The 13,715-nt window shown below is 49.5% G+C and overlaps 1 long non-coding RNA gene and 2 other non-coding genes across 3 annotated transcripts in view; 1 reads left to right on the top strand and 2 right to left on the bottom strand.

Moving 5' to 3' along the window:
* The window catches only part of LOC118497216, a 29,058-nt gene that overhangs the window by 11,855 nt on the left and 3,488 nt on the right, over positions 1-13,715 (top strand). Inside the window, exon 3 of the long non-coding RNA XR_004899750.1 lies at positions 9,392-9,501. This is a non-coding gene — a long non-coding RNA (uncharacterized LOC118497216). The remainder of the gene's footprint in view (positions 1-9,391; positions 9,502-13,715) is intronic.
* TRNAC-GCA lies at positions 6,343-6,414 on the bottom strand. The gene has a single exon. It is a non-coding gene; the product is annotated as a tRNA-Cys (tRNA).
* TRNAC-GCA lies at positions 7,285-7,356 on the bottom strand. The gene has a single exon. It is a non-coding gene; the product is annotated as a tRNA-Cys (tRNA).

The following is a 13,715-nucleotide window of genomic DNA, read 5'->3' as shown; positions in this document are numbered from 1 at the left end:
GAAGTTTCCCTTGGGTGGGACACTGCTGTTTGGAAGTGAATCTGCATCTACAGCTTCTGGTCTTTGTATATGTCTGTTCAATTTTTAAATTCCGGGGAGAGGGAATCTGATTGACATAGGAAGGTCAAGGGGTGGAGTCCTATACCAGAGGCCACCGGCGGCCAGCCCTGCTGGTGCTGCCCCTAACAAAGGAGGGTGGTCGTGAGCAGCGGAACCTCTCCAGTTGATGTCTGACTCTCTCATCCTGTCGCCAGAACCTTTCTTGTGACTTAACTGTCATCCACAGAAACCTGTCCTTTGACTCAAAAGAAGAAGAACTTGGGGAGCTCCTCCAGAAATTTGGAGACTATAAAATATGTCCACGTTGTCTTGTACCCAGACACAGAGCATCCTACAGGTGTTTGCTGTCAGCTGGTCGGGCCCTAACGGACACTGACCAGGTTACGTGAGAGTCTAATGTGTGCCCTTCCGAGGGGTCCACATTCAGCCCGCGGCCTGTGGTCCATCGAGGCCTCAAGGACAGTCTGAGGTTGCCTTCCATGAGGTCAAAGTCAGCATCTCTCATAATTTTTTCTGAGCTTTTGAAACCCTCGCTTATTTACTTTAGGGTAAAGAATCCCATGTGTCGTTCTTTGAGTTTCAAATGTGATAGCATCTCCTGGGTACTAATCCCTCCACAGTGCTTGACATTACTGGGACCTCTCCTAGTTTGGGTCCGTTAGAGGTGGAAGGTGGATAGAAACTTCGTTGGAAGGGTAACAGGCAGAAAGACTGTTAACAGGAGTGCTGCCTTAGTTTTTTGTGGGTTTCACCCCCTAAAGCTGTTTCTTTTGAGTGTCCAGGGTTGACCGCTCATTTCAGCATATTGTTGTTCAGCGGGCATTTTTTCAACCCATTCCCAATCTTTGATTTCATCCATTGCGGTTGTTCTCCTAACGCTGGTGAATTCTTAATTCATTCTGATTCTTGAGCCCTTTGTGATATATGAACCCTCTCCTCAGAAAAATGCCCCTTCTGAGGGTTTGCGGGCTCTCTGGAGCCTGTCCATGGGTTGTTAACCAAATTCTGAATCTTCTGATTTTCCAAACTGGTGAGACCTGAGAATTTGGGGGATTCACTTAGCTAAGAAAGATGTGCATGAGGCCATATGGTGGAAGAAAAATGGGACTACATCCTGGAGATCAGGGGTCCCATCCCAGCTAAGCCATAGACTAGCTGGGTGATTGTTGGCAAATCATTTAACCACTTTGGGGTTCAGGTTTCTTACCTGTAAACTAATGGGTTCAAGTAGAATAATCACTTAAGGTGCATTAGCTCTGATATTCCATTATACTTCTTGGACCATCTCCATGTCCAGTATTTTTTTCTAAAAATGGGCGACCAGAATTGCATGGCAGTGCTCCAAGTAGGGGAGGATATTGCTGTCCTGTGGCGATGTCTTTTGTCCCTTTCACACATCCTTTCAGTTAGTCTGCTGCCACTCATTCTTTTTATTTTCCTTAAAGATTTTAATTTACTTATTTTTAGAGAGAAGAGAAGGGAGGGAGGAAGAGAGGGAGAGAAACATCAATGTGTGATTGCCTCTTGCACGCCCCCTACCGGGGACCTAGACCACAACCCAGGCCTGTGCCCTGACTGGGAATTGAACTGGCGACCCTTTGGTTCACAGTCCAGCGCTCAACCTGCTGAGCCACACCAGCCAGGGTTGCTAACATTCATTTTCAATAGGGGACAAAAGATCAGCGCCCTGGTAGCTCCAGGACATATAATGTTGTTTTCATATATGAGGGAATACTAACAAAATATTATGAAACATACTTCTTTTTTTTTTGGAGTTTACCATAAGGTGAACTTTTTTCCTTGCTTATAAAAGCTGCTTTTTCTCAAAGGCAGAAATTAGGGTGAGTTGATTGACCCTGCATCTAACCCATGAAGGGTGTCTGTGGAAATTCTGGAGCACGAGTTAAGCATTGAGCTTAGCCCTGACCCATGCGGCCCAGTGGGTTGGAACATTGTCCTGTAAAGGGAAGGGTCACAGGTTCAAGACCCCATTGGGACACATACCTGGGTTGTGGGTTCAGTCCCAGCCCGGGCATGGCAACTGATTGATGATCGATGTTCTCTTCCATCAATGTTTCTCTTTTCCTCCTTCCCTTCCCCTCTCTCTAAAAATAAATAAAATCCTAAAAAAAAAAAAAAAGAATTGAGCTCATGGGTTCGCTGCTATATTCATTTGAAAGAGGCCTTTTGCTCCAAGAAGCAGGTCTGCCTTTGTCTATCACCTCACCTACCTTTCTTGGAGCCAGGCCCAGGGGGCTGATCTTGGGGGTGAGGGCAGGAGTGGCGCCCAGTTTCCCCGCTGCTGCACCTCAGGTGTACGACTTTGATCCTCTGTGGGGCCCAACTTTGGGTGGCCTGGTAGAGGCGGCTGGTGCCAGAAGAACCTGGACTCAGGATAGTCAAAGAAAGTCTGCACCTGCTATGAGCCTGGAGCTGAAAGCCTGGAAGCCATGCTTTGCTCCCAAGAAGAAGTGTTTTATCCCCCTTCAGGCTCTCAGCCTGTGCTCGAGTCCCCAGCGCCCCGCGGTGAGCTCGGGGAGCCGCACTGAATCTTCAGCTGCTGTGTGGGACAGACGTGGGTTCACACCAAACCTCAGTAGACACCAGGAAGAGAGACCTCTCCCCTTGCCCACGCCTCTCTGCACCCCTGTGTCAGCACTGACCACGACACCGTCCTGTGGTTGTCTGTCAATCATTCCTCCCGCCAGACTGAGCTCTTTGAGGGCAGGCGTCATCTCTTGGTTCCAAGGCCTGGCCCAGCGCCTGGCCCAGGGTCACCTGCCCGCCAGTACTCACTGGACAAGTAGCGTGGCCAGTGTTCTGAAGCGGCTTTGCCCTGTTTCATCACCACGAACTTGTCTTCGGTATATCGGCTGCCTTATGCCATTGCTTTCAGGAGGCGATTCTGAAGCTGCTGACTTTAAAAAATGGTTCAGGTGGCTTTATCTGTTGCCAACACTTATGTACATACTGCTCTTATCTGGGTGAAAGTGCGCCGGCCCCCTGCCTCCGTTTCCATGTTCAGATCAAACGTGCCTCCTGCAGTAGCATGTCCACCTCTCTCAAAAGGGAGGAGAAGACCTCGTCATTTGTGCCTGGTGAGCTTCCTTAAACAGATGCTGTTCTTTCTTTTTCTCTTTTTTTTTAAGATTTTATTTATTCATTTCTAGAGAGGGAAGGGAGGGGGAAGGAGAGAGAGAGAAACATCAATGTGCGGTTGCTGGGGGTCATGGCCTGCAACCCAGGCATGTACCCTGACTGGGAATCGAACCTGAGACACTTTGGTTCGCAGCCCGCGCTCAATCCACTGAGCTACGCCAGCCAGGGCCAGACGCTGTTCTTTCCATCCGGACCCTCACTGCTTCGAAGTGGCGACGGGCCCCTGGAAGGTGCACCAGTGATCTTGGTGTATCGATGTGCCTGATTTTTAAGGTGAAAAGGACAAAATGACAATGTTAATTTCACACGAGTCTTCTTTTACTTTTTGCACTTCAGTGCACCATAAATCTGTCCCACCTTTTGTGCCTGCCTTCCTGCAGTCTCTCTCTCTCTCTCTGTTTTTTTTCTACCTGTTGCTTCATGGATTTCCTCTTTAATGTTCTTTCTTTCTTCATGTAGATTCGAGTTTCTGACCTAGGACATTTTCTTTTTCTGAGGAAATTCATGTAGCTTTTTTTGCAAGACCATGTCTACTGGTGACAGATTTCTTTCATTTTTATTTCCCTGAGGAAATCTTTGTTTCTCTTTCACTTTTGAGAGACAATGACACTGGATCTAGAATTCTAAGTTGGTGACTTCTTTTCCCCCAAACTGTAAATATTGCACTCTGGTCTCTTCTTGTTGACATGGTTTTTGGAGAGAAATGCAATGTAATCCTATCTTCGTTCCTCTGTAGGGAAGGGATTTTCCCCACTCCAGCTTCTTTCAGGAGTTTCTCTTTATCTTTGGTCTTCTGCAGTCTGATATCATTTTCCTAGGTGTAGATTTGTTTGGTGCTTATCTTGTTTGTTATTTGTCGAGCTCCCTGGATCTGTGGTTTAGTGTCTGTCTTTAATTTTGGGAAATTCTCAGCCCTTTTTGCTTCAAATATTTCTCCTGTCCCTTTCTTTCTTCTCCTGGTATTCCCATTGTATATTTGTCACACGTTTAGAAATTGTCCCATGCTACTAGACTTTTTTTTCCCTACTGGCTTTAAAGTCCTGTGCATGCAGGTACTTCCCCCTGATTTCTGCACATGGAAAGGGAAATGGTTATTTTGTGCCCCACTCAGTAACCCTTGTACCATAGTAGGGCCTGTGAACTGCTTGGATTCACTCTCCTGTAGTTCATCTTTGGGGTGGGGAGAATCCCCTTTTCTCACGAGCTCACACAAAGCTCCTCTTGTGCTGAGCGTTGCCGGCACACACACCTCACCCAGAGGCCCGATGGTGCTCTCTTGTCTCGTGTAGCAAAAAGTGAAATCTAAGTTCGCAACCGGCGAGCCCCAGCGGGAGCATCCGGAGCTTGGAACAGACCAGCAAGGCAGCAGCTCAAAACCACACACAGGAGCAAAGCAAGGCCCCCCTCCCCCCAGAGCGGAAGGGGAAGGTGGGCTCGATCTCGTGGACAGGGTTCTGGACCAAGGCCAAGTGGAGGGGGTGGAGCTGCCCGAGGGGAAGAAGAGGAGAAAGGCCCCGGCACTACCCTCACACCGAGGCCTCAGATTTGGTGAGAGGCAGGATAGCAGCATGGAAGGCCCGGATTCGGGTGAGGGCAGGACGGCAGCATCGAACAGTGGGAGGCTTCTGCGAAGGTTGGTTTTGCTCAGCTCCCATCCTCTTTGTGGCTCTTGTGGGGGTGGCAGGGATGCTTCGTGCTGTGACAGTCCCACGGCACAAGCAGGGGTTTCATTCCTGGACCACATGGCGGCCAGAACAGGACTGGCAGAGGGGGCCTCAGAGGACTTCCCAGGGTAGGCTTTGGGGCCATTTTCCTCCCCTTCTGAAGAGCTTCCTCCTGTCCAGACGAAGGATCAGAGGAAGAAGCGTAGCCTTGACCCCGCAGCTGTGTGAGACCTAGACCCTGAGCAGGGCCAGGGGCCCACAGCCTGCCTCACCTGGTCCCCCACACGGCACCCCCTGTTGCTGTGCAAGCACAGGAGGCACCTCCACGCCCAAGCATCTACAGACCTAGTACCCGGGGCCCGACACCCGGCCCTTCGGAATCAGGGAACACGCCAAGCAGAGGTTCTGACTGGCTCCCTTGCTCCTCACCAGGCGCAGCGAGGTTCGGCTTTCTCCGTCAGAACTGCAGACCTGGGCCTCCCCGGCTGTCAGGGGCCGAGGGGAACAGGCAAGGTCAGGTGCAACCGCGCTGCCATGCACCACCATTCTGTCCTCTCTGTGTTTAAAGGAAGTTGCAGAGGGTGGTCTTTCTCCGTCACCGGTCTCGGAGTCCACAGACTGAAATGGCTGTTCGTTCCAAATGCATGAGCTTAATCGGGATTCCGGGCTTTTATTACATAAATCGGCCTGTGCGGGAACAGTCCTTTAGAGACTAGGCAGAAATGCAGGTCGTATAAGAAGCCCTGTGAGCTCCCTTCCCGGTCAGGAATCAGCGTGTACCTAATCCCAGCACCTCTGTGACGGGGCGCGGAGGGACGGCACCCTGCTCCGCGCTGGCAGCCTGGCGCTCACGTCTACCGGAAGGAACAACTCCACACCCACGAAGACCAAATCACTGCCTTTAGCGGGCGTTCTTCGAAGTAGGTAGCTCAGTAAAACAAGGGCTCGCACAGCCCCCGTCGTCTTATTTACATGATGGTAGATCTGCAGCTAATGGTAACAACTCACATTTGAGTGCTAGGTATTGCTCTAAGTGCTTCAAATTCACACACACACACACACACACACACAGAAGCCTCTGAGCTGCTGTTATTACTAACTCCCTTTCTATAGATGCAGACACTGAGGCACAAGAGACACTGAGTAACTCCTCCGAGGGGACACTCTCCAACTCACCCCAGCGGGCATCGGGGAAGCTCTGGCTCTTAGAATCGAAACCTGACGTTCCTGGGAGCTCTGAGCTGCTCAGGTTGCTGCTGGAGGTGTGCAGGGGCCAACTCGCCTTCACAGCTGCCCAGCTGGCACTTTGTGAGTCCCTCGGTATGACCCGACTGTAGCTCTCCCGACACGCTCCGCCTCCACCAGGACTTCACCTGGAAGTCGTGCTTGACCGGGGATGCAGGGTGGAAGGTGGGCTGTTGAAGGCAGCTGAAAAGACTATTCAAAAAAATCACACATGAGGGGGCACCCGGATTTGAACCGGGGACCTCTTGATCTGCAGTCAAATGCTCTACCCCTGAGCTATACCCCCTTGGATGGTAATGTAACCTAATTGACACCTTTCCTCTGTGTGGTAACACTCGACTCTGCAAAATTAAGTGGTTGCTCCTCTCCAGGACTGACTTTCTAGAAGCTGCCAGACCTGCTTATAATGACACCTTCCCTCGGCTCTGTAGCTTTCCCAGCCTCCGTCCCTGGGTGGGGTCATCGCAGAGGAAAAAATGAGAGAGGCTACCTGCAGGAACCCCACACCATTTCCCACTGCCTTTTCGTTTCAGCCCACGAGCTGGCCAACCACCCCCGATGCTACCCACCTATCCGGACTCCCAAACCTGCACCTCTCTTCCTCTGGAAGAGGACAGAAACGGGCCCTCAGGCAGTGTCAGAGTGCTCCTTGCTCTCTGAGTGTCAGAGTGTCCCTGCACCTTGTAGGGCCAGCTCTGCAAAGTCCCTGTCTCCCTTGTCAGAGCGGCTAAGCCAGGCTTTTAGCCTCTGAGGTTGAAGCAGGCGTGTGGTGTGTGAGCGCTGGTGTGGAGAACCCATTCCCCAGCGGGGAGTGCGGATGCTCCGGTTTGCCTCTGCGGGTCTGGGCCGCTCCACGGTGCCGCACCGTTGGGGCGGAAAGGCGAGCACGGTGGGTTAGGGTTCCCGCTGACTGCTTGCTCCTGCGGAGTGCCTGAGAGTCCCTGCCTTGTCTTTGAGGACCCAACAGGGCTGAAGAAGTGAGATCTGTACAGAAGGGGGAAACTCCAGATGCCAGGACGAGTGCAGGGAGACCAGGGAGCGGCCGCCCACCCAGAGGGAACTTGGGTGAGGTCTCTTTCAAGGAGGATCGTCATGGGCATGGATGAAGGGAAACCAGAATATGGGCAACGGCGATGAGCAGGAAAACCAATAATGAAGGGGGCACCCGGATTTGAACCGGGGACCTCTTGATCTGCAGTCAAATGCTCTACCCCTGAGCTATACCCCCTCACCTATAATATACCGCTAATGAAATACCTTTTCACCTGTGTTGCAACACCCACACCTGCGCACTGAAACTCCTATTAATTCTTAGAAAGTTCTGGACATGTGACAAGCCTGCCTTACAGCAAAATCAGTAATTCTGGCCCCCAGAGAAGTTCTCTGCTTACAATCTTCAAGGCTCATCGTCCTCAGTGTCACTTCAAAGGCACCTGTTTGGAAACTCACTGTGGACCATCCCTTCCTTCCTCTCCTGGTGAGCTCCACCCACCGTAGACTGGTCCACAGGCCTTGCCCCTGCCCCACCCCCTCCCCGGGGGGGGGCTCCTTGGCCTATCTCTTCCTGTGCTCTTCCTTCCTCTACCACCGCTACTTCTTGGCTCTTGGCAGTGTCTTCACTGAGCCCGGGAAGGCCAAACAAATGACTTGAGTAATTCGGCCCGAGAGGCCAAAGCTCGCATCCTGGGGCCCAGGAAGGCACCCAGCTGTCCCCATAGACCTTGGAGCAGAAGGTCAGCGCAGCCGGGACTGTGCGCTGGAAGCAGGACCAGAGGTGCCTCCGCTGGGCGAACGCCGGCCGGCAGCACAGCCGTGCGGACCTAGGAATCGAGCCGAGCCTTGCCAGCTGGCAGGAACATGGGAGGGTAACACCGGAATCAAAGGGGAGAGAAAAAGTCACCTGCCCGAAGGGGCCCTGGAGGCCCGCCACCCCTGCCAGCGCTGGCCCTCAACGGTAGGGCCAGTGCAGCCACCAACTAGTCTACGTGGCTGAGGTCCCACAGGAGTGGTCAGAGCAGAGCACTTGGCTGAGCAGAGGGGTCGCTTTCTATCAGCTTTTCCCCCAGCCCCGCTGTGGCCCCAGCGCCAGGGTCGAGGGGTACTTGGCTTCCCAGACTCCCATGCCCCCACCTTGCCCTGCTGTGGGACGGCCCCTCAGTGACTGTGCTCCATCCTCCCCCTCCCCCTTCGGGACCGTTCCTCCTCGCAGCTCACTCTACAATTGTGCAAGCTCTCGTTTCTGCAACAGTCCCCTTACGCAATAATACTTGGTGGCGAGGCTGCCCTGATTGAGCACGGGCCGGCGGGTCTCCCAGATTTGTGGGATTGTTCATTCGTGTGTGAGACCTGCGGAAGATGCACAGGTCGTAAGTGCTCAGCTCTGTGAAATACTCCATCCAGACCAAGGGATGGAACGTGACTCGGAGGTGGGGGGGGTACACGCTTCCTTCTCTGTGTGTGTGCACGTTTCTGCAGCCTCAACCTCGGAATCATTCTAATGGTTTACGTTTCCAAAAATACAGCAACACGTATGAGGAGGTAAAAGTAAGTATAAACAAAACCCAAAGCCCTAACATTGGTCACATGACCACGAAGAAGAAAACACAGTGGGAGCTATTCTAATGGAGAAGAGGAGATAGTGACTTACAATGAGGTTGAACTTGACTTAGTAAGAGTTGTTCTGGTGTATCTCACAAAACCTATCTTTGAGTAAATGAGTACACACACTGATACTTCGGGGATTCTGGCTGAGACAGGAAATGTGAGTGCGGAATGGAGAAGGGCAGGGAGGTGCTGTGGGGTTGGGCTGGAATGGTGAGTAGCTGCGTGAACACACATGCCCTCATGCACACACATGTGTGTGCACCCCCCCCACCACATACTGCACATAGGTTTCCTAACTCCGTCTCTCGAAAGCTGGCTAGAAGCGATGACGACTCAGATGCAGTGAACACTCCCAATGCCCGTATCGTGGTTGCTAAATACCGTTCGAAGGAACCAGGCAGCCTTGGAGAAATGGCTGATTTCAGGGCTGGGCAAGAAGCCGAAAAGATGAACCACGGGACACCCCTGTGCCGGAGAGTTAGTTAGAAAGTGCTGAGTCTGACGGGAACGTGCCCGCGAGCACTGGCCTGGCCTGCAATCTCACCACCAGCTAACGCCGCGGCAATCGGAAGGTCAGAACAAATGGGATAGGAACGTGCCGTGTAGCTCACGAAATGAAAGGATCCACAAATCCATATTCATAAGTTTTTAAATTTTAGGTGGAGAAAGGGAAGCTGTTCCTTATGAAGAAGTCCACTAAGAAGCATGAAAGGAATGACAGAAATATAAAATCACCATTTTATAATCATCCTTGTAAAAATTGATGTAGGTAAGAATCATTCAAGTGTTGGGGAACAGGATGTAGCAAAATCTATCAAACGCCATTTTAATTGAATAACCAAATCCAACTTCATCGATAGTAGAACAAATTGACATCATTGCCTCTTGAGGTAATACACTGAGGACATGTAGTCATTTTACCAGAATACTGAACTTTTTAAAAAATCTATTTTTTAAAAGATTTTACCTATTTATTTTTAGAGAGAGGGGAAGGGAGGGAGAAAGAGAGAGAGAAACATCAATGTGTGGTTGCTTCTCGTGTGCCTCCCACTGGGGACCTGGCCCACACTTTAGGCATGTGCCCTGACTGGGAATCAAACCGGCGTCCCCTTGGTTCTCAGGGTGGTGCTCAATCCACTGAGCCATACCAGCCAAGGCTGAGCTTTAAACAACAAGGAAACAGTCAAATCCTCCTCTCCAAAATTAACCACTCTCTCGACTTTCAACACATTTGTTGGCCTGTTTTTGAACTCCTTCTCCCAACGTGTGTTTGGGAGATCTGGCCACGCTGGTTTATGTATGTTGACCGCAGGGACCTTCTGCAGAACAACTCGCTCTGACCTTGCGAAGAATGTCAATGTCATGAGAGAGACTGGAAGACTCAAGAGCTGCTCCAGACTAGCATGATCTGAAAACACACGACTACCACATACAATACGTGAGCCTTGATGGGGTCCTGTATTGGAAAGGAAAGGCAATCATCAATGACATCATTGGGAGAATTGAGACATACTGGGTGGGGCAAAGTAGGGTTACATTGTGAGTATGCAAAACAGAGTTTATTCTTTTATTATGTATTGGCTATTGTCTTATTTTCCATACGAACAACTGTAGACCTACTATGTAGAATATAGATTGTGTAATAGATCAGCGATTTTCCACTGGTGTGCTGCAAGGATGTTTAAAACGTGCAATACCTGACTGTTTAGTCAGGGGCACTGACCTCTTTTCCCTTAGACTGTCAAATAGAAAAATGGTAACAGCCAACACCCCAAAGCTGCCTGGTGTAGGTGCCCTATCTTGAACCATAGATATATAGTTCATATAATAGAGTTGCATCTTTTGAAAAAACATGTTTAGCCCTGGCTGGCGTAGCTCAGTGGATTGAGCACAGGCTGGGAACCAAAGTGTCCCAGGTTCGATTCCCAGCCAGGGTACATTCCTGGGTTGCAGGCCAGAACCCCCAGCAACCGCACATTGATGTTTCTCTCTCTCTCTCTCTATCTCCCTCCCTTCCCTCTCTAAAAATAAATAAATAAAATCTTTAAAAAAAAGTGGTATACCAAAACCCATTTTAAAAAAAAGAAAAAACATGTTTACTGACTTTAGAGATAAAAGATGGGAGAGAGAAACATCGATTGGTTGCCTACCATTGGTATGTGCCCTGACCAGGCACTGAACCCCCAACCTTTTGGCACACAGGACCAAGCTCCACATGGTCCCGTGGACCACCAGCCACACCGGCCAGGCCAATGGAGATGCACCTTACTGATCACAGCACATAAGGTTGCATCTGATTGGTTAATTCTTGGTACCAGAAATATTTATATATAAGTATAGGCACTTGATTTTTTTGTTGTTGTTCATTTTTTTCTTTTTATTAGCACTTGATTTTTTACAAAGTCATTTTGAAACAAAAAGGGTCGGCGATTACTACTATCATTTTTTGTAAGTCCATCAAAATTATTTATTTTTATCAAATCAGCAAAAATATAATATTTTTTCGGTGAGCCATAGAATTTTAGTAGTTAGTTTATGTGTGCCATGAGATGAAAAAGGTTGAAAATCGCTGTGACAGATGGTCAGATTGTACTGCTGATAAACTTCCTGAGCATGTTGCGGTTAGGCAAGAGAACGCATTTGTTCTTAGAAAATACATGTTGAATATCTAGGGGCACCAAGATGTCTTTAACTGACTTTCTAATGAATGAGAAAGTTCCCGGCTTTTTGAATGTTCATAACAGTTTTAGAACCTATGTGTACGTGTCCACAAAACATTCATGTGGTTGAGATGACACGGCAGTTTATAAAGATGGAATGAGAATGGGTATGGCTCTTTAAAATGAGACCCTATACTTAGTGTCTCATTCTATTAACTTAGTATATTCCACCGTTTCTGAAGTCTTTAATTTTTCTCAGTGATTGTTAAGTTTCTGTAGAGAGATATTTTATATCTTTGATTATTCTTATTCCTCTGTAGTTGATGTTTTATTTTTTGTTATTATAGAATTGTTTGAAAATGTTCTTCCTTTTTTTTTGGTTTCTGTCACTCCTTTCTGTGTTTCCATCTGCTATGATTTGAGTCCCTTTCCTTCTGCCTTAAAAACTCCCCTTTTATTTCCTTTAGTGAGGCTGTGCTGCTAACAAATCATTTGTTCTCTCTCTGGAAGTGTCTTTAATTTCTTTTTCTTTTTTTAAAGATTTTATTGATTAATTTTTAGAGAGGGGGGAGGAAGGGAAGGAGACAGAGAGGGAAAGAAACATCAGTGTGTGGTTGCCACTCATGCAGCCCCCACCGGGGACCTGGCCCACGACCCAGGCACGTGCCCTGACAGGGAATTGAACCAGCAACCCCTTGGTTCACAGTCCACGCTCAATCCACTGAGCTGCACCAGCCAGGGCTCTTTATTTTCTTTCCACATTTGAGGAATGCTTTCCGGGGTGCAGCATTCTAAGCTGGCTCTTACTTTCCTTCGGTGCATTACGGTGCCATTCTGCTGTCTGTTGGCCTCCTTCTTTTTCTGTTGAGGAGTTAGCAGTCGGTCTTCTTTTATGTTCCCTTGAAATGAGTATGTCCTTCTTATCTGGGTATTGGCGATGTTTTCTTCTGGTTTTAAGTCATTTCACTAACGAGCTTAGGCAGGGTTTCCTCTTGATATGTGATCATTGGAATTGGAATTCTTATGGCTGTGGCTTGTCTCATTGCATTAGTTTGGAAGAATTATAGGCCATGATCCTTTTAAGCGTTGCTGCTGCCTCTTCCTCCTCGCCGCCTGGGCATCCATTTACACGTATGTTAGACCATTTCACCGTGCCTTATATTCTCCTTTAGGTTTCCTGCATTTCCCATTCTTTTGTCTCTCTGTGTGTCAGTATGGATAGTTTCTTCTGCTTTTCCTTCCAGTTTCCTAATGCTTGCTGTGTCCACTCTGTTGTTAAACCTGTCTATGGAGTTATTTATATCATAGAATTATTGTTTGATTCTTTTTTATTGCATCTAGTTCTCTACCGAAGTTATCCATCTTGTCCTTTATTAATCATATTTAAACTTATCAATCCCAGTTAGTTGTATCACCTGTGCTTCTCTTGATTTCAGTCAGTTTATCTTTTCACATGCTTGGTTGTTTTCGATTAAATGATAGGCCCTCTATTTGATTTTTGTTTTTATCCTCACTGAGGACATTTTTTTCACTGCTTCTAGAGCGAGGAAGGGAGAGAGCGACACTGATTGGCCGCCTCCCCACAAGCCGGGACAACCCGGGGCTGGGGATCTCACGCACCCGGACCAGGCACACGTCCTGACCGGAATCAAACCCGCAACCTTTCGGTTCCAGGGCGACGTTCCAACCAGCTGAGCCACACCGGCCAGGGCCAGACCCGCTGGGCCTCTACTGGAAAACCCGTGAAGATACTCTGAGGCCCTGTAAGAGGTTTCCCTCTGCCCGGGAAGATTTCCGTTTCCCTCCGGCAGGCGGGCAGTGCGGTGGCTGAGCTCAGTCTGGGAATGACGCCCTTCCCACTCAGACTTCGGCATTCACGGAGACGGTCCAGCCCTGGCAGGGTCCACCCTGGAGGTCTGGCGGGCTTGCCAGGGCCTCTCTTTTTGGCAGCTGTGACTCCCACATTCGTCCCCTCGCAGGGACTCACCTGGACTTTTGTCCTCACCTCTCGGCACCTGCCTCCCTCCTCTTAATGCAACCACATCTCCAGAGTAATCTTCCCAGATGCCTCTTTTGTTTGGTACTCCCTGCTGGGAACCTCCGCTTCCTAAGCTAGTGGCTTCGGAGGTGTGCTCTGTGGAAATCCTCCCGTGACCCCGCCAGGGGAGATGCGGAAGAGGTCGTGCTCCGTGGGGCTTGTGAAACCCCGCCGTCCCTGGGGTCATGCCCAAAGGGAGCACTTCCTCCCGGGTCGCGTTTCCACATTGTGCCTGTCAGGTTTTCTTGTGAAGAAAGGGGTTCAGAGCCAAACTTGCTTTAACAG

This window comes from Phyllostomus discolor, chromosome 10, assembly GCF_004126475.2.
Source record: "Phyllostomus discolor isolate MPI-MPIP mPhyDis1 chromosome 10, mPhyDis1.pri.v3, whole genome shotgun sequence".
Taxonomy (NCBI): Eukaryota; Metazoa; Chordata; class Mammalia; order Chiroptera; family Phyllostomidae; genus Phyllostomus; species Phyllostomus discolor.
Note: the sequence above shows the minus strand (reverse complement) of the source record. Positions and strands in the feature narration are given on the sequence as shown.